Below are 22,825 nucleotides of genomic sequence, written 5' to 3' on the forward strand. Positions count from 1 at the left end.
ACGATGAAACACAGAAATTGCATCCGAATTTAATACAAATGGCACAATGTCGACTTAAGTACAAGAGGACTGACACTATCACTTTTTATGATTTGTACCTCTCCTGTGAGCCCAGTTTTAGATTCCGATGCTTCACTTCAGGTTTCCTGTATACCTTGCACCTTCTTATTGACGATGAAACACAGAAATTGTATCCGAATTTAATACAAAAGGCACAATGCCGACTTAAGTACAAGAGGACTGACATTCTAACTTTCTATGATTTGAACCTCTCCTGAGAGTCCAGTTTTAGATTCCGATGCTTCACTTCTGGTTTACTGTATCCCTTGGACTTTCTTATTGTCGATGAAACACAGAAATTGCATCCGAGATTAATACAAATGGCACAATACCGACTTAAGTACAAGAGGAGTGACACTCTAACTTTCTATGATTTTAACTTCTCCTGTAAGTCCAGTTTTAGATTCCAAATCTTCACTTCAGGTATACTGTATCCCTTGGACCTTCTTATTAACGATGAAACACAGAAATATTGCATCCGAATTTAATACAAAAGGCACAAAATCGACTTAAGTACAAGAGGAGTGACACTCTAACTTTCTATAAATTGAACCTCTCCTGTGAGTCCAGTTTTACATTCCGATGTTTCACTTCAGGTTTAGAGGATCCCTTGGAACTTCTTATTGATTATGAGACACAGGAATTGCATCCGAATTTAATACAAATGCCACAATGGCGACTTAAGTACAAGAGGACTGACACTCTCACTTTCTATGATTTGAACCTCTCCTGTGAGTCCAGTTTTAGATTCCGATGCTTCACTTCAGGTTTACTGTATCCCTTGGACTTTCTTATTGACGATAAAACACAGAAATTTCATCCGAATTTAATACAAAAGGCACAATATCGACTTAAGTCCAAGAGGAGTGACACTCTAACTTTCTATGATTTGAATCTCTCCTGTGGGTCCAGTTTTAGATTCCGATGCTTCACTTCAGGTTTACTGTATCCTTTGGACGTTCTTATTGACGATGAAACACATAAATTGCATCGGAATTAAATTAAAAAGGAGCAATGCCGACCTAAGTAGAAGAGGACTAACACTCTCACTTTCTATGATTTGAACCTCTCCTGTAAGTCCAGTTTTAGATTCCGATGCTTCACTTCAGGTTTACTGTATACCTTGCACCTTCTTATACACGATGAAACACAGAAAATGCATCCGAATTTAATACAAACGGCACAATGCCGACTTAAGTACTATAGGGCTGACACTCTCACTTTCTATGATTCGAACCTCTCCTGTGAGGTCAGTTTTAGATTCCGATGCTTCACTTCAGGTTTACCGTATCCCTTGGACCTCCTTATTGACGATAAAACACAGTAATCGCATTGGAATTAAATTCAAAATGTACAATGCCGATCTAAGTAGAAGAGGACTGACACTCTCACTTTCTATGATTTGAACCTCTCCTGTGAGTCCAGTTTTAAATTCCGATGCTTCACTTCAGGTTTACTGTATCCCTTGGACCTTCTTATTGACGATGAAACACAGAGTTTGCATCCGAATTTAATACAAAAATCACAATGCCGCTTTAAGTACAAGAGGACTGACACTATAAGTTTCTATGATTTGAATCTCTCCTGTGAGTCCAGTTTTAGATTCCGATGCTTCACTTCAGGTTTACTGTATCCCTTGGACCTTCTTATTGACTATGAGACACAGAAATTGCATCCGAATTTAATACAAAAATCACAATGGCGAATTAAGTACAAGAGGACTGACACTCTCACTTTCTATGATTTGAACCTGTCCTGTGAGTCCAGTTTTAGAGTCCGATGCTCAACTTCAGGTTTACTGTATCCCTTGGACCTTCTTATTGACGATGAAACACAGAAAATGCATCGGAATTAAATTCAAAACGCACAATCCCGACATAAGTAAAAGAGGACTGACACTCTCACTTTCTATGATTTGAACCTCTCCTGTGAGTCCAGTTTTAAATTCCGATGCTTCACTTCAGGTTTACTGTATCCCTTGGACCTTCTTATTGACGATGAAACACAGAAAATGCATCCGAATTCAATACAAATGGCACAATGCCGACTTAAGTACAATAGGACTGACACTCTCACTTTCTATGATTTGAACCTGTCCTGTAAAGTCAGTTTTAGATTCCGATGCTTCACTTCAGGTTTACTGTATCCCTTTGACCTTCTTATTGACGATAAAATACAAAACTGCATCGGAATTTAATACAAAACGCACAATACCGACTTAAGTACAAGAGGAGTTACACTCTTACTTTCTATGATTTGAACCTCTCCTGTCAGTCCAGTTTTAGATTCCTTTGCTTCACTTCAGGTTACTGTATACCTTGGACCTTCTTATTGACGATGAAACACAGAAATTACATCCGAATTTAATACAAAAATCACAATGGCGCCTCAAGTAGAAGAGGACTGACACTCTCACTTTCTATGATTTAAACATCTCCTGTGAGTCCAGTTTTAGATTCCGATGCTTCACTTCAGGTTTACTGTATCCCTTGGACCTTCTTATTGACGATGAAACACTGAAATTGCATCGGAATTAAATTCAAAACACACAATGCCGACTTAAGTGAAAGAGGACTGACACTCTAACTTTCTATGATTTGAACCTCTCCAGTGAGTCCAGTTTTAGATTCAGATGCTTCACTTCAGGTTTACTGTTTCCCTTGTACCTTCTTATTGACGATGAAACACAGAAATTTTATCCGAATTTAATACAAATGGCACAATGCCGACTTAAGTACAGTAGGACTGACACTCTCACTTTCTATGATTTGAACCTCTCCTGTGAAGTCAGTTTTAGATTCCGATGCTTCACTTGAGGTTTACTGTATCCCTTGGACCTTCTTATTGACGATAAAACACAGAAACTGCATCTGAAATTAATACAAAAGTCACAATGGTGACGTAAGTACAAGAGGACTGACACTCTCACTTTCTATGATTTGAACCTCTCCTGTGAGTCCAGTTTTAGATTCTGATGTTTCACCTCAGGTTTACTGTATCTCTTGGACCTTCTTATTGACGATGAAACACAGAAACTGCATCCGAATTTAATACAAATGGCACAATGCCGACGTAAGTACAAGAGGACTGACATTCTCACTTTCTGTGATTGAACCTCTCCTGCGAGTCCAGTTTTAGATTCCGATGCTTCACTGAAGGTTACTGTACCCCTTGGACTTTCTTATTGACGATGAAAGACAGAAATTGCATCCGAATTTAATACAAAAGGCATAATGCCGACATAAGTACAAGAGGGCTCACATTCTAACTTTCTGTGATTTGAATCTCTCCTGTGAGTCCAGTTTTAGATTCCGATGCTTCACTTCAGGTTTACTGTACCCCTTGGACTTTCTTATTGACGATGAAACACAGAAATTGCATCCGAATTTAATACAAATGGCACAATACCGACTTGAGTACAAGAGGAGTGACACTCTAACTTTCTATGATTTGAACCTCTCCTGTGAGTCCAGTTTTAGATTCCGATGCTTCACTTCACGTTTACTGTATCCCTTGGACCTTCGTATTGACTTTGAAACACAGAAATTGCATCCGAATTTAATATAAAAATCACAATGGCGACTTAAGTACAAGAGGACTGACACTCTCACATTCTATGATTTGAACATCTCCTGTGAGTCCAGTTTTAGATTCCGATGCTTCACTTCAGGTTTACTTTATCCCTTGGACCTTCTTATTGACGATGAAACACAGAAATTGCATCTGAATTAAATTCAAACCGCACAATTCCGACTTAAGTAAAAGAGGACTGACACTCTCACTTTCTATGATTTGAAACTCTGCTGTGAGTCCATTATTAGATTCCGATGCTTCACTTCAGGTTTACTGTATCCCTTGGACCTTCTTATTGACGATGAAGCACAGAAATTGCATCGGAATTAAATTCAAAAGGCACAATGCCGACTTAAGTACAAGAGGACTGACACTCTAACTTTCTATTATTTGAACCACTCATGTGAGTCCAGTTTTAGATTCCGATGCTTCACTTCAGGTTTACTGTATCCCTTGGACCTTTGTATTGACGATCAAACACAGAGTTTGCACCCGAATTTTATACAAAAGGCACAATGCCGACTTAAGTACTAGAGGACTGACACTCTAACTTACTATGATTTGAACCTCTCCCGTGAGTCCAGTTTTAGATTCCGATGCTTCACTTCAGGTTTACTGTATCCCTTGGACGTTCTTATTGACGATGAAACACACAAATTGCTTCGGAATTAAATTCAAAAGGCACAGTGCCGACCTAAGTAGAAGACGACTAACACTCTCACTTTCTATGATTTGAACCTCTCCTGTGAGTCCAGTTTTAGATTCCGATGCTTCACTTAAGGGTTACAGTATACCCTGCACCTTCTTATTGACGATTTAACACAGACATTGCATCGGAATGAAATTCAAAAGGCACAATGCCGACTTAAGTACAAGAGGAATGACACTATCACTTTCTATGATTTGAATGTCTCCTGTGAGTCCAGTTTTACATTTCGATGCTTCACTTCAGGTTTACTGTATCCCTTGGACCTTCTTATTGACGATGAAACACAGAAATTGCATCCGAATTTAATACAAAAGGTACTATGCCGACTTAAATACAAGAGGACTGACACTCTACTTTTCTATGATTTGCACCTTTCCTGTGAGTCCAGTTTTAGATTCCGATGCTCCACTTCAGGTTTACTGTATCCCTTGGACCTTCTTATTGACGATGAAACACAGAAATTGCAACTGAATTTAATACAAAAATCACAATGGCGACTTTAGTACAAAAGGACCGACAATCTCACTTTCTATGATTTGAACATCTCGTGTGAGTCCAGTTTTAGATTCCGATGCTTCTCTTCAGGTTTACTGTATCCCTTGGACCTTCTTATAGAAGATGAAACACAGAAACAGCATCGGAATTAAAATTAAAACGCACAATGCCGACTTAAGTAAAAGAGGACTGACACTCTCACTTTCTATGATTTCAACCTCTCCTGTGAGTCCAGTTTTAGATTCCGATGCTTCACTTCAGGTTTACTGTATCTCTTGGACCTTCTTATTGACGATGAAACACAGAGGTTGCATCCGAATTTAATACAAAAATCACAATGCCGCTTTAAGTACAAGAGGACTGACACTATAACTTTCTATGATTTGAATCTCTCCTGTGAGTCCAGTTTTAGATTCCGATGCTTCACTTCAGGTTTACTGTATCCCTTGGACCTTCTTATTGACGATGAAACACAGAAATTGCATCCGAATTTAATACAAAAATCACAATGGCGAATTAAGTACAAGAGGACTGACACTCTCACTTACTATGATTTGAACCACTCCTGTGAGTCCAGTTTTAGATTCCGATGCTTCACTTCAGGTTTACTGTATCCCTTGAACCTTCTTATTGACGATGAAACACAGAAATTGCATCGGAATTAAATTCAAAACGCACAATCCCGACATAAGTAAAAGAGGACTGACACTCTCACTTTCTATGATTTGAACCTCTCCTGTGAGTCCAGTTTTAAATTCCGATGCTTCACTTCAGGTTTACTGTATCCCTTGGACCTTCTTATTGACGATGAAACACAGAAATTGCATCCGAATTTAATACAAATGGCACAATGCCGACTTAAGTACAATAGGACTGACACTCTCACTTTCTATGATTTGAACCTCTCCTGTAAAGTCAGTTTTAGATTCCGATGCTTCACTTCAGGTTTACTGTATCCCTTGGACCTTCTAATTGACGATAAAATACAAAACTGCATCGGAATTTAATACAAAACGCACAATACCGACTTAAGTACAAGAGGAGTTACACTCTTACTTTCTATGATTTGAACCTCTCCTGTGAGTCCAGTTATAGATTCCGATGCTTCACTTCAGGTTCACTGTATCCCTTGGACCTTCTTATTGACGATGAAACACAGAGTTTGCATCCGGATTTAATACAAAAGGCACAATGCTGACTTAAGTACAAGAGTACTGACACTCTAACTATCTATGATTTGAACCTATCCTGTGAGTCCACTTTTAGATTCCGATGCTTTACTTCAGGTTTACTGTATCCTTTGGACCTTCTTATTGACGATGAAAACAGAAATTGCATCCGAATTTAATACAAATGGCACAATGCCAACTTAAATACAAGAGGACTGACACTCTCACTTTCTATGATTTGAACCTCTCCTGTGAGTCCAGTTTTAGATTCCGATGCTTCACTTCAGGTGTACTGTATATCTTGCAGCTTCTTATTGACGATGAAACACAGAAATTGAATCGGAATTAAATTCAAAAGACACAATGCCGTCTTAAGTACAAGAGGACTGACACTCTCACTTTCTATGATTTGAACCTCTCCTGTGAGTCCAGTTTTAGATTCCGATGCTTCACTTCAGGTATACTGTATCCCTTGGACCTTCGTATTGACGATGAAACACAGAAATTGCATCCGAATTTAATACAAAAATCACAATGGCGACTTAAGTACAAGAGGACTGACACTCTCACTTTCTATGATTTGAACATCTCCTGTGAGTCCAGTTTTAGATTCCGATGCTTCACTTTAGGTTTACTGTATCCCTTGGACCTTCTTATTGACGATGAAACATAGAAATTGCATCGGAATTAAATTCAAACCACACAATGCCGACTTAAGTAAAAGAGGACTGACACTCTCACCTTCTATGATTTGAAACTCTGCTGTGAGTCCAGTATTAGATTCCGATGCGTCACTTCAGGTTTACTGTATCCCTTGGACCTTCTTATTGACGATGAAACACAGAAATTGCATCGGAATTAAATTCAAATGGCACAATGCCGACTTAAGTACAAGAGGACTGACACTCAAACTTTCTATGATTTGAACCACTCATGTGAGTCCAGTTTTAGATTCCGATGCTTCACTTCAGGTTTACTGTATCCCTTGGACCTTTGTATTGACGATCAAACACAGAGTTTGCACCCGAATTTAATACAAAAGGCACAATGCCGACTTAAGTACTAGAGGACTGACACTCTAACTTACTATGATTTGAACCTCTCCCGTGAGTCCAGTTTTAGATTCCGATGCTTCACTTCAGGTTTACTGTATCCCTTGGACGTTCTTATTGACGATGAAACACAGAAATTGCTTCGGAATTAAATTCAAAAGGCACAGTGCCGACCTAAGTAGAAGACGACTAACACTCTCACTTTCTATGATTTGAACCTCTCCTGTGAGTCCAGTTTTAGATTCCGATGCTTCACTTAAGGGTTACAGTATACCTTGCACCTTCTTATTGACGATTTAACACAGACATTGCATCGGAATGAAATTCAAAAGCACAATGCCGACTTAAGTACAAGAGGAATGACACTATCACTTTCTATGATTTGAATGTCTCCTGTGAGTCCAGTTTTACATTTCGATGCTTCACTTCAGGTTTACTGTATCCCTTGGACCTTCTTATTGACGATGAAACACAGAAATTGCATCCGAATTTAATACAAAAGGTACTATGCCGACTTAAATACAAGAGGACTGACACTCTACCTTTCTATGATTTGCACCTTTCCTGTGAGTCCAGTTTTAGATTCCGATGCTCCACTTCAGGTTTACTGTATCCCTTGGACCTTCTTATTGACGATGAAACACAGAAATTGCAACTGAATTTAATACAAAAATCACAATGGCGACTTTAGTACAAAAGGACCGACAATCTCACTTTCTATGATTTGAACATCTCGTGTGAGTCCAGTTTTAGATTCCGATGCTTCTCTTCAGGTTTACTGTATCCCTTGGACCTTCTTATAGAAGATGAAACACAGAAACAGCATCGGAATTAAAATTAAAACGCACAATGCCGACTTAAGTAAAAGAGGACTGACACCCTCACTTTCTATGATTTCAACCTCTCCTGTGAGTCCAGTTTTAGATTCCGATGCTTCACTTCAGGTTTACTGTATCTCTTGGACCTTCTTATTGACGATGAAACACAGAGGTTGCATCCGAATTTAATACAAAAATCACAATGCCGCTTTAAGTACAAGAGGACTGACACTATAACTTTCTATGATTTGAATCTCTCCTGTGAGTCCAGTTTTAGATTCCGATGCTTCACTTCAGGTTTACTGTATCCCTTGGACCATCTTATTGACGATGAAACACAGAAATTGCATCCGAATTTAATACAAAAATCACAATGGCGAATTAAGTACAAGAGGACTGACACTCTCACTTTCTATGATTTGAACCACTCCTGTGAGTCCAGTTTTAATTCCGATGCTTCACTTCAGGTTTACTGTATCCCTTGAACCTTCTTATTGACGATGAAACACAGAAATTGCATCGGAATTAAATTCAAAACGCACAATCCCGACATAAGTAAAAGAGGACTGACACTCTCACTTTCTATGATTTGAACCTCTCCTGTGAGTCCAGTTTTAAATTCCGATGCTTCACTTCAGGTTTACTGTATCCCTTGGACCTTCTTATTGACGATGAAACACAGAAATTGCATCCGAATTTAATACAAATGGCACAATGCCGAATAAGTACAATAGGACTGACACTCTCACTTTCTATGATTTGAACCTCTCCTGTAAAGTCAGTTTTAGATTCCGATGCTTCACTTCAGGTTTACTGTATCCCTTGGACCTTCTAATTGACGATAAAATACAAAACTGCATCGGAATTTAATACAAAACGCACAATACCGACTTAAGTACAAGAGGAGTTACACTCTTACTTTCTATGATTTGAACCTCTCCTGTGAGTCCAGTTATAGATTCCGATGCTTCACTTCAGGTTCACTGTATCCCTTGGACCTTCTTATTGACGATGAAACACAGAGTTTGCATCCGGATTTAATACAAAAGGCACAATGCTGACTTAAGTACAAGAGTACTGACACTCTAACTATCTATGATTTGAACCTATCCTGTGAGTCCACTTTTAGATTCCGATGCTTTACTTCAGGTTTACTGTATCCTTTGGACCTTCTTATTGACGATGAAAACAGAAATTGCATCCGAATTTAATACAAATGGCACAATGCCAACTTAAATACAAGAGGACTGACACTCTCACTTTCTATGATTTGAACCTCTCCTGTGAGTCCAGTTTTAGATTCCGATGCTTCACTTCAGGTGTACTGTATATCTTGCAGCTTCTTATTGACGATGAAACACAGAAATTGAATCGGAATTAAATTCAAAAGACACAATGCCGTCTTAAGTACAAGAGGACTGACACTCTCACTTTCTATGATTTGAACCTCTCCTGTGAGTCCAGTTTTAGATTCCGATGCTTCACTTCAGGTATACTGTATCCCTTGGACCTTCGTATTGACGATGAAACACAGAAATTGCATCCGAATTTAATACAAAAATCACAATGGCGACTTAAGTACAAGAGGACTGACACTCTCACTTTCTATGATTTGAACATCTCCTGTGAGTCCAGTTTTAGATTCCGATGCTTCACTTTAGGTTTACTGTATCCCTTGGACCTTCTTATTGACGATGAAACATAGAAATTGCATCGGAATTAAATTCAAACCACACAATGCCGACTTAAGTAAAAGAGGACTGACACTCTCACCTTCTATGATTTGAAACTCTGCTGTGAGTCCAGTATTAGATTCCGATGCGTCACTTCAGGTTTACTGTATCCCTTGGACCTTCTTATTGACGATGAAACACAGAAATTGCATCGGAATTAAATTCAAATGGCACAATGCCGACTTAAGTACAAGAGGACTGACACTCAAACTTTCTATGATTTGAACCACTCATGTGAGTCCAGTTTTAGATTCCGATGCTTCACTTCAGGTTTACTGTATCCCTTGGACCTTTGTATTGACGATGAAACACAGAGTTTGCACCCGAATTTATTACAAAAGGCACAATGCCGACTTAAGTACTAGAGGACTGACACTCTAACTATCTATGATTTGAACCTCTCCCGTGAGAAAAGTTTTAGATTCCGATGCTTCACTTCAGGTTTACTGTATCCCTTGGACCTTCTTATTGACGATGAAACACAGAGATTGCATCCGAAATTAGTACAAAAGTCACAATGGGGACGTAAGTACAAGAGGACTGACACTCTCACTTTCTATGATTCGAACCTCTCCTGTGAGTCCAGTTTTAGATTCCGATGCTTCACTTCAGGTTTACTGTATACCTTGGGCCTTCTTATTGACGATGAAACACAGAAATTGCATCGCAATTAAATTCAAAAGGCACAATGCCGACCTAAGTAGAAGAGGACTAACACTCTCACTTTCTATGATTTGAACCTCTCCTGTGAGTCCAGTTTTAGATTCCGATGCTTCACTTCAGGTTTACTGTATACCTTGCACCTTCTTATTGACGATGAAACACAGAAATTGCATCGGAATTAAATTCAAAAGGCTCAATGCCGACTTAAGTACTAGAGGACTGACACTCTCACTTTCTATGATTTGAATCTCTCCTGTGAGTCCAGTTTTAGATTCCGATGCTTCACTTCAGGTGTACTGTATCCCTTGGACTTTCTAATTGACGATGAAACACAGAGTTTGCATCCGAATTTAATACAAAAGGTACAATGCCGACTTAAGTGCAAGAGTACTGACACTCTATCTTTCTATGATTTGAACCTCTCCTGTAAGTCCAGTTTTAGATTCCTTTGCTTCACTTCAGGTTACTGTATACCTTTGACCTTCTTATTCACGATGAAACACAGATATTACATCCGAATTTTATACAATAATCACAATGGCGACTTAAGTACAAGAGGACTGACACTCTCACTTTCTATGATTTGAACATCTCCTGTGAGTCCAGTTTTAGATTCCGATGCTTCACTTCAGGTTTACTGTATTCCTTGGACCTTCTTATTGACGAAGAAACACAGAAATTGCATCGGAATAATTTCAAAACACACAATGCCGACTTAACTAAAAGAGGACTGACACTCTCACATTCTTTGTTTTGAACCTCTCCTGTGAGTCCAGTTTTAGATTCCGATGTTTCACTTCAGGTTTACTGTATCCCTTGGACCTTCTTATTGTTGATGAAAAACAGAAATTGCATCGGAATTACATTCAAAAGGCACAATTCCGACTTAAGTACAAGAGGACTGACACTCTCACTTTCTATGATTTGAACCTCTCCTGTGAGTCCAGTTTTAGATTCCGATGCTTCACTTCAGGTTTACTGTATCCCTTGGACCTTCTAATTGACGATGAATCACAGAGTTTGCATCAGAATTTAATACAAAAGGTACAATGCCGACTTAAGTACAAGAGGACTGACACTCTAACTTTCTATGATTTGAACCTCTCCTGTGAGTCCAGTTTTAGATTCCGATGCTTCACTTTAGGTTTACTGTATCCCTTGGACCTTCGTATTGACGATGAAACACAGAAATTGCATCCGAATTTAATACAAAAATCACAATGGCGACTTAAGTACAAGAGGACTGATACTCTCACTTTCTATGATTTGAACATCTCCTGTGAGTCCAGTTTTAGATTCCGATGCTTCACTTCAGGTGTACTCTATCCCTTGGACCTTCTTATTGACGATGAAACATAGAAATAGCATCGGAATTAAATTCAAACCGCACAATTCCGACTTAAGTAAAAGAGGACTGACAGTATCACTTTCTATGATTTAAAACTCTGCTGTGAGTCCATTATTAGATTCCGATGCTTCACTTCAGGTTTACTGCATCCCTTGGACCTTCTTATTGACGATGAAACACAGAAATTGCATCGGAATTAAATTCAAAAGGCACAATGCCGACTTAAGTACAAGAGGACTGACACTCTAACTTTCTATGATTTGAACTACTCATGTGAGTCCAGTTTTAGATACCGATGCTTCACTTAAGGTTTACTGTACCCCTTGGACCTTTGTATTGACGATCAAAGACAGAGTTTGCACCCGAATTTAATACAAAAGGCACAATGCCGACTTAAGTACTAGAGGACTGACACTCTAGCTTTCTATGATTTGAACCTCTCCCGTGAGTCCAGTTTTAGATTCCGATGCTTCACTTCAGGTTTACTGTATCCCTTGGAACTTCTTATTGACGATGAAACACAGAAATTGCATCCGAAATTAATACAAAAGTCACAATTGTGACTTAAGTACAAGAGGACTGACACTCTCACTTTATATGATTTGAAAATCTCCTGTGAGTCCAGTTTTAGATTCCGATGCTTCGACTCAGGTTTACTGTATCTGTTGGACCTTCTTATTGACGATGAAACACAGAAATTGCATCCGAATTTAATACAAATGGCACAATGCCGACTTAAGTACAAGAGGACTGACACTCTCACTCTCTATGATTCGAACCTCTCCTGTGAGGTCAGATTTAGATTCCGATGCTTCACTTCATGGTTACTGTATCCCTTGGACCTTCTTGTTGACGATAAAACACAGAAATCGCATCCGAAATTAATACAAATAGCACAATGCCGTCTTAAGTAAAAGAGGACTGACGCTCTAACATTCTGTGATTTGAACCTCTCCTGCGAGTCCAGTTTTAGATTCCGATGCTTCACTTAAGCTTTACTGAATACCTTGGACCTTCTTATTGACGATGAAACACAGAAATTGCATCCTAATTTAATACAAAAGGCACATTACCGACTTAAGTACAAGCGGAGTGACACTCTAACTTTCTATGATCTGAATCTCTCCTGTGAGTCCAGTTTAAGATTCCGATGCTTCACTTCAGGTTTACTGTATCCCTTGGACGTTCTTATTGACGATGAAACACAGATATTGCTTCGGAATTAAATTCAAAAGGCAAAGTCCCGACCTAAGTAGAAGACGACTAACACTCTCACTTTCTATGATTTGAACCTCTCCTCTGAGTCCAGTTTTACATTCCGATGCTTCACTTCAGGTTTACTCTATCCCTTGGACCTTCTTATTGACGCTGAAACACAGAAATTGCATCCGAATTTAATACAAAAATTACAATGGCGACTTTAGTACAAGAGGACCGACAATCTCACTTTCTATGATTTGAACATCTCCTGTGAGTCCAGTTTTAGATTCCGATGCTTCACTTCAGTTTTACTGTATACCTTGGACCTTCTTGTAGAAGATGAAACACAGATATTGCATCGGATTTAACTTTAACACGCACAATGCCGACTTAAGTAAAAGAGGACTGACACTCTCACTTTCTATGATTTGAACCTCTCCTGTGAGTCCTGTTTTAGATTCCGATGCTTCACTTCAAGTTTGCTGTATCCCTTGAACCTTCTTATTCACAATGAACCACAGAAATAGCACCGGAATTAAATTCAAAAGGCACAATGCCGAATTAAGTACAAGAGGACTGACACTTTAACTTTCTATGATTTGTACCGCTCCTGTGAGTCTAATTTTAGATTCCGATGCTTCACTTCAGGTTTACTGTATCCCTTGGGCCTTCTTATTGACGGTGAAACACAGAGTTTGCATCTGAATTTAATACAAAAGGCACAATGCCGACTTAAGTACAAGAGGACTTACACTCTAACTTTCTATGATTTGAACCTCTCCTGTGAGTCCAGTTTTAGATTCCGATGCTTTACTTCAGGTTTACTGTATCCCTTGCACCTTCTTATTGACGATTAAACACAGAAACTGCATCCGAATTTAATACAAAAGGCACAATGGCGACTTAAGTACAAGAGGACTGACACTCTCACTTTCTATGATTTGAACCTCTCCTGTGAGTCCAGTTTTACATTCCGATGCTTCACTTCAGGTTTACTGTATCCCTTGGACCTTCTAATTGACGATGAAACACAGAGTTTGCATCCGAATTTAATACTAAATGTACAATGCCGACTTAAGTACAAGAGGACTGACACTCTAACTTTCTATGATTTGCACCTCTCCTGTGAGTCCAGATTTAGATTCCGATGCTTCACTTCAGGTTTACTGTATCTCTTGGACATTCTTATTGACGATGAAACACAGAAATTGCATCCGAATTTAATACAAAAATCACAATGGCGGCTTAAGTACAAGAGGACTAACACTCTCAGTTTCTATGATTTGAACATCTCCTGTGAGTCCAGTTGTAGATTCCGATGCTTCACTTCAGGTTTACTTTATCCCTTGGACCTTCTTATTGACGATGAAACACAGATATTGCATCGGAATTAAATTTAAAACGCACAATGCCGACTTAAGTAAAAGATGACTGACACTCTCACTTTCTATGATTTGAATGTCTCCTGCGAGTCCAGTTTTAGATTCCGATGCTTCACTTCTTGTTTACTGTATCCCTTGGACCTTCTTATTGACAATGAAACACAGAAATAGCATCGGAATTAAATTCAAACAGCACAATGCCGACTTAAGTACAAGAGGTCTGACACTCTAACTTTTTATGATTTGAACCTCTCCTGTGAGTCCAGTTATAGATTCCGATGCTTCACTTCAGGTTTACTGTCTCCCTTGGACCTTCTTATTGACGATGAAACACAGAGTTTGCATCCGGATTTAATACAAAAGGCACAATGCCGACTTAAGAACAAGAGGACTGACACTCTAACTTTCTATGATTTGAACGTCTCCTGTGAGTCCGGTTTTCGATTCCGATGCTTTACTTCAGGTTTACTGTATCCCTTGGACCTTCTTATTGACGATGAAAACAGAAATTCCATCCGAATTTAATACAAAAGGCACAATGGCGACTTAAGTACAAGTGGACTGGCACTCTCACATTCTATGATTTGAACCTTCCCTGTGAGTTCAGTTTTACATTCCGGTGCTTCACTTCAGGTTTACTGTATCCCGTGGACCTTCTTATTGACGACGAAACACAGAAATTGCATCCGAATTTAATACAAAAATCACAATGGCGGCCTAAGTACAAGAGGACTGACACTCTCACTTTCTATGATTTGAACATCTCCTGTGAGTCCAGTTCTAGATTCCGATGCTTCACTTCAGGTTTACTTTATCCCTTGGACCTTCCTATTGACGATGAAACACAGATATTGCATCGGAATTAAGTTTAAAACGCACAATGCCGACTTAAGTAAAAGAGGACTGACACTCTCACTTTCTATGATTTGAATCTCTCCTGTGAGTCCTGTTTTAGATTCCGATGCTTCTCTTCAGGTTTACTGTATCCCTTGGACCTTCTTATTGACAATGAAACACAGAAATAGCATCGTAATTAAAATTCAAAAGGCACAATGCCGACTTAAGTAGAAGAGGACTGACACTCTAACTTTCTATGATTTGAACCTCTCCTCTGAGTCCAGATTTAGATTCCGATGCTTTACTTCAGGTTTACTGTATCCCTTGGACCTTCTTATTGACGATGAAAACAGAAATTGCATCCGAATTTAATACAAAAGGCACAATGGCGACTTAAGTACAAGAGGACTGACACTCTCACTTTCTATGATTTGAACCTCCCCTGTGAGTTCAGTTTTAGATTCCGATGCTTCACTTCAGGTTTACTGTATCCCTTGGACCTTCTTATTGACGACGAAACACAGAAATTGCATCCGAATTTAATACAAATGGCACAATGCCGACTTAAGTACAAGAGGACTCACACTCTCACTTTCTATGATTTGAACCTCTCCTGTGAGTCCAGTTTTAGATTCCGATGCTTCACTTCAGGTTTACTGTATCCCTTGGACCTTCTTATTGACGACGAAACACAGAAATTGCATCCGAATTTAATACAAATGGCACAATGCCGACTTAAATACAAGAGGACTGACACTCTCACTTTCTATGATTTGAACCTCTCCTGTGAGTCCAGTTTTAGATTCCGATGCTTCACTTCAGGTGTACTGTATACCTTGCAGCTTCTTATTGACGATGAAACACAGAAATTGAGTACGAATTAAATTCAAAAGGCACAATGCCTTCTTAAGTACAAGTGGACTGACACTCTCACTTTCTATGATTTGAACCTCTCCTGTGAGTCCAGTTTTACATTCCGATGCTTCACTTTAGGTTTACTGTATCCCTTGGACCTTCTAATTGACGATGAAACACAGAGTTTGCATCCGAATTTAATACAAAATTTACAATGCCAACTTAAGTACAAGAGGACTGACACTCTAACTTTCTATGATTTGCACCTCTCCTGTGAGTCCAGTTTTAGATTCCGATGCTTCACTTCAGGTTTACTGTATCCCTTAGACCTTCTTATTGACGATGAAACACAGAAATTGCATCCGAATTTAATACAAAAATCACAATGGCGGCCTTAGTACAAGAGGACTGACACTCTCACTTTCTATGACTTGAACATCTCCTGTGAGTCCAGTTCTAGATTCCGATGCTTCACTTCAGGTTTACTGTATCCCTTGGACCTTCTTATTGACAATGAAACACAGAAATAGCATCGTAATTAAATTCAAAAGGCACAATGCCGACTTAAGTACAAGAGGACTGACACTCTAACTTTTTATGATTTGAACCTCTCCTGTGAGTCCAGTTTTACATTCCGATGCTTCACTTCAGGTTTACTTTATCCCTTGGACCTTCTTATTGACGATGAAACACAGATATTGCATCGGAATTAAATTTAAAACGCACAATGCCGACTTAAGTAAAAGAGGACTGACACTCTCACTTTCTATGATTTGAATCCCTCCTGTGAGTCCAGTTTTAGATTCCGATGCTTCACTTCAGGTTTACTGTATCCCTTGGAGCTTCTTATTGACAATGAAACACAGAAATAGCATCGTAATTAAATTCAAAAGGCACAATGCCGACTTAAGTACAAGAGGACTGACATTCTAACTTTTTATGATTTGAACCTCTCCTGTGAGTCCAGTTATAGATTCCGATGCTTCACTTCAGGTTTACTGTATCCCTTGAACCTTCTTATTGACGATGAAACACAGAGTTTGCATCCGGATTTAATACAAAAGGCACAATGCCGACTTAAGTACAAGAGGACAGACACTCTAACTTTCTATGATTTGAACGTCTCCTGTGAGTCTGGTTTTCGATTCCGATGCTTTACTTCAGGTTTACTGTATCCCTTGGACCTTCTTATTGACGATGAAAACAGAAATTGCATCCGAATTTAATACAAAAGGCACAATGGCGACTTAAGTACAAGTGGACTGACACTCTCACTTTCTATGATTTGAACCTCCCCTGTGAGTTCAGTTTTAGATTCCGATGCTTCACTTCAGGTTTATTGTATCCCTTGGACCTTCTTATTGACGACAAAACACAGAAATTGCATCCGAATTTAATACAAATGGCACAATGCCGACTTAAATACAAGAGGACTGGCACTCTCACTTTCTTTGATTTGAACCTCTCCTGTGAGTCCAGTTTTAGATTCCGATGCTTCACTTCAGGTGTACTGTATACCTTGCAGCTTCTTAATGACGATGAAACACAGAAATTGAATCGGAATTAAATTCAAAAGGCACAATGCCGTCTTAAGCACAAGAGGACTGACACTCTCACTTTCTATGGTTTGAAACTCTCCTGTGAGTCCAGTTTTACATTCCGATGCTTCACTTCAGGTTTACCGTATCACTTGGACCTTCTAATTGACGATGAAACACAGAGTTTGCATCCGAATTTAATAAAAAAGGTACAATGCCGACTTAAGTACAAGAGGACTGACACTCTAACTTTCTATGATTTGCACCTCTCCTGTGAGTCCAGTTTTTGATTCCGATGCTTCACTTCAGGTTTACTGTATCCCTTGGACCTTCCAATTGACGATGAAACACAGAAATTGCATCCGAATTTAATACAAAAATCACAATGGCGGCTTAAGTACAAGAGGACTGACACTCTCACTTTCTATGATTTGAACATCTCCTGTGAGTCCAGTTCTAGATTCCGATGCTTCACTTCAGGTTTACTTTATCCCTTGGACCTTCCTATTGACGATGAAACACAGATATTGCATCGGAATTAAATTTAAAACGCACAATGCCGACTTAAGTAAAAGAGGACTGACACTCTCACTTTCTATGATTTGAATCTCTCCTGTGAATCGTGTTTTAGATTCCGATGCTTCTCTTCAGGTTTACTGTATCCCTTGGACCTTCCTATTGACAATGAAACACAGAAATAGCATCGTAATTAAATTCAAAAGGCACAATGCCGTCTTAAGTACAAGAGGACTGACACTCTAACTTTTATGATTTGAACCTCTCCTGTAAGTCCAGTTATAGATTCCGATGCTTCACTTCAGGTTTACTGTATCCCTTGGACCTTCTTATTGACGATGAAACACAGAGTTTGCATCCGGATTTAATACAAAAGGCAAAAATGCCGACTTAAGTACAAGAGGACTGACACTCTAACTTTCTATGATTTGAACTTCTCCTCTGAGTCCAGATTTAGATTCCGATGCTTTACTTCAGGTTTACTGTATCCCTTGGACCTTCTTATTGACGATGAAAACAGAAATTGCATCCGAATTTAATACAAAAGGCACAATGGCGACTTAAGTACAAGAGGACTGACACTCTCACTTTCTATGATTTGAACCTCCCCTGTGAGCTCAGTTTTAGATTCCGATGCTTCACTTCAGGTTTACTGTATCCCTTGGACCCTCTTATTGACGACGAAACACAGAAATTGCATCCGAATTTAATACAAATGGCACAATGCCGACTTAAGTACAAGAGGACTGACACTCTCACTTTCCATGATTTGAACCTCTCCTGTGAGTCCAGTTTTAGATTCCGATGCTTCACTTCAGGTTAACTGTATCCCTTGGACCTTCTTATTGACGACGAAACACAGAAATTGCATCCGAATTTAATACAAATGGCACAATGCCGACTTAAATACAAGAGGACTGACACTCTCACTTTCTATGATTTGAACCTCTCCTGTGAGTCCAGTTTTAGATTCCGATGCTTCACTTCAGGTGTACTGTATACCTTGCAGCTTTTTATTGACGAGTAAACACAGAAATTGAATCGGAATTAAATTCAAAAGGCACAATGCCTTCTTAAGTACAAGTGGACTGACACTCTCACTTTCTATGATTTGAACCTCTCCTGTGAGTCCAGTTTTACATTCCGATGCTTCACTTCAGGTTTACTGTATCCCTTGGACCTTCTAATTGACGAGGAAACACAGAGTTTGCATCCGAATTTAATACAACATTTACAATGCCGACTTAAGTACAAGAGGACTGACACTCTAACTTTCTATGATTTGCACCTCTCCTGTGAGTCCAGTTTTAGATTCCGATGCTTCACTTCAGGTTTACTGTGTCCCTTGGACCTTCTTATTGACGATGAAACACAGAAATTGCATGCGAATTTAATACAAAAATCACAATGGCGGCCTTAGTACAAGAGGACTGACACCCTCACTTTCTATGATTTGAACCTCCCCTGTGAGTCCAGTTCTAGATTCCGATGCTTCACTTCAGGTTTACTGTATCCCTTGGACCTTCTTATTGACGACGAAACACAGAAATTGCATCCGAATTTAATACAAATGGCACAATTCCGACTTAAGTTCAATATTACTGACACTCTCACTTTCTATGATTCCAAAATCTCCTGTGAGGTCAGATTTAGATTCCGATGCATCACTTCAGGTTTACTGTATACCTTGCACCTTCTTACTGACGATGAAACACAGAAATTGCATCGGAATTAAATTCAAAACGCACAATTCCGACTTAAGCAAAAGAGGACTGACGCTCTCACTTTCTTTGCTTTGAACCTCTCCTGTGAGTCCAGTTTTAGATTCCGATGCTTCACTTCAGGTTTACTGTATCCCTTGGACTTTCTTATTGACGATGAAACACAGAAATAGCACCGGAATTAAATTCAAAAGGCACAATGCCGGCTTAAGTACAAGAGGACTGACGCTCTAACTTTCTTTGATTTGAACTTCTCCAGTGAGTCCAGTTTTAGATTCCGATGCTTCACTTCAGGTGTACTGTTTCCCTTGGACCTTCTTATTGACGATGAAACACAGACTTTGCAACCGAATTTAATACAAAAGGCACAATGCCGACTTAATTACAAGAGGACAGACACTCTAACTTTCTATGATTTGAACCTCTCCTGTAAGTCCAGTTTCAGATTCCGATGCTTCACTTCAGGTTTACTGTATCTCTTGGACCTCCTTATTGACGATGAAACACAGAAATTGCATCCGAATTATAACAAAAGGCACAATGGCGACTTAAGTACAAGGGGACTGACACTCTCACTTTCTATGATTTGAACCTATCCTGTGAGTCCAGTTTTAGATTCCGATGCTTCACTTCAGGTTTACTGTATCCCTTGGACCTTCTTATTGACGATGAAACACAGATATTGCATCCGAATTTAATACAAATGGCACAATGCCGACTTAAGTACAAGGGCACTGACACTCTCACTTCCCATGATTCGAACTTCTCCTGTGAGGTCAGATTTAGATTCCGATGCTTCACTTCAGGTTTACTGTATCCCTTGGACCTTCTTATTGACGACGAAGCACAGAAATTGCATCCGAATTAAATACAAATGGCACAATGCCGACTTAAGTACAAGAGGACTGACACTCTCACTTTCTATGATTTGAACCTCTCCTGTGAGTCCAGTTTTAGATTCCGATGCTTCACTTCAGGTTTACTGTATCCCTTGGACTTTCTTATTGACGATGAAACACAGAAATAGCATCCGAATTTAATACAAAAATCACAATGGCGGCTTAAGTACAAGAGGACTGACACTCTAACTTTCTATGATTTGAAGATCTCCTGTGAGTCCAGTTCTAGATTCCGATGCTTCACTTCAGGTTTACTATATCCCTTGGACCTTCTTATTGACGACGAAACACAGAAATTGCATCCTAATTTACTACAAATGGCACAATGCCGACTTAAGTACAAGAGGACTGACACTCTCAATTTCTATGATTCGAACCTCTCCTGTGAGGTCAGATTTAGATTCCGATGCTTCACTTCAGGTTTACTGTATACATTGCACCTTCTTATTGACGATGAAACACAGAAATTGCATCGGAATTAAATTCAAAAGCCACAATGCCGTCTTAAGTACAAGAATACTGACACTCTAACTTTCTATGATTTGAACTTCTCCTGTGAGTCCAGTTTTAGATTGCGATGCTTCACCTGAGGTTTACTGTATCCCTTGGACGTTCTTATTGACGATGAAACACAGAAATTGCATCGGATTTAAATTCAAAAGCCAGAGTGCCGCCCTAAGTAGCAGAGGACTAACACTCTCACTTTCTATGAGTTGAACCTCTCCTGTGAGTCCAGTTTTAGATTCCGATGCTTCACTTCAGGTTTACTGTATCCCTTGGACCTTCATATTGACGATGAAACACAGAAATTGCATCCGAAATTAATACAAAAGTCACAATGGTGACTTAAGTACAAGAGGACTGACACTCTCACATTCTATGATTTGAATCTCTCCTGTGAGTCCAGTTTTAGATTCCGATGCTTCACCTCAGGTTTACTTTATCCCTTGGACCATCTTCTTGACGATAAAACACAGAAATCGCATCCGAAATTAATACAAATAGCACAATGCCGTCTTAAGTATAAGAGGACTGACGCTCAAACATTATGTGATTTGAACCTCTCCTGCGAGTCCAGTTTTGGATACCGATGCTTCACTTAAGGTTTACTGTATCACTTGGACGTTCTTATTGACGATGAAACCCAGAAATTGCTTCGGAATTAAATTCAAAAGGCACAGTGCCGACCTAAGTAGAAGACGACTAACACTCTCACTTTCTATGATTTGAACCTCTCCTGTGAGTCCAGTTTTAGATTCCGATGCTTCACTTCAGTTTTACTGTTTCTCTTGGACCTTCTTATTGACGATGAAACACAGAGTTTGCATCCGAATTTAATACAAAAGGCACAATGCCGACTTAATTACAAGAGGACTGACACTCTAACTTTCTATGATTTGAACCTCTCCTGTGACTACAGTTTTAGATTCCGATGCTTCAGGTTTACTGTATCCCTTGGACCTTCTTATTGACGATGAAACACAGAAATTGCATCAGAATTAAATTCAAAAGGCACAATGCGGACTTAAGTACAAGAGGACTGACACTCTAACTTTCTATGATTTGAACTTCTCCAGTGAGTCCAGTTTTAGATTCCGATGCTTCACTTCAGGTTTACTGTTTCCTTTGGACCTTCTTATTGACGATGAAACACAGAGTTTGCAACCGAATTTAATACAAAAGGCACAATGCCGACTTAATTACAAGAGGACTGACACTCTAACTTTCTATGATTTGCACCTCTCCTGTGAGTCCAGTTTTAGTTTCCGATGCTTCACTTCAGGTTTACTGTATCCCTTGGATCTTCTTATTGACGATGAAACACAGAAATAGCATCCGAATTTAATACAAAAATCACAATGGCGGCTTAAGTATAAGAGGACTGACACTCTAACTTTCTATGATTTGAAGATCTCCTGTGAGTCCAGTCCTAGATTCCGATGCTTCACTTCAGGTTTACTATATCCCTTGGACCTTCTTATTGACGACGAAACACAGAAATTGCATCCGAATTTAATACAAATGGCACAATGCCGACTTAAGTACAAGAGGACTGACACTCTCACTTTCTATGATTCGAACCTCTCCTGTGAGGTCAGATTTAGATTCCGATGCTTCACTTCAGGTTTACTGTATACATTGCACCTTCTTATTGACGATGAAACACAGAAATTGCATCGGAATTAAATTCAAAAGGCACAATGCCGTCTTAAGTACAAGAAGACTGACACTCTAACTTTCTATGATTTGAACCTCT

This window comes from Schistocerca serialis, chromosome 7 (assembly GCF_023864345.2).
Source record: "Schistocerca serialis cubense isolate TAMUIC-IGC-003099 chromosome 7, iqSchSeri2.2, whole genome shotgun sequence".
Taxonomy (NCBI): domain Eukaryota; kingdom Metazoa; phylum Arthropoda; class Insecta; order Orthoptera; family Acrididae; genus Schistocerca; species Schistocerca serialis.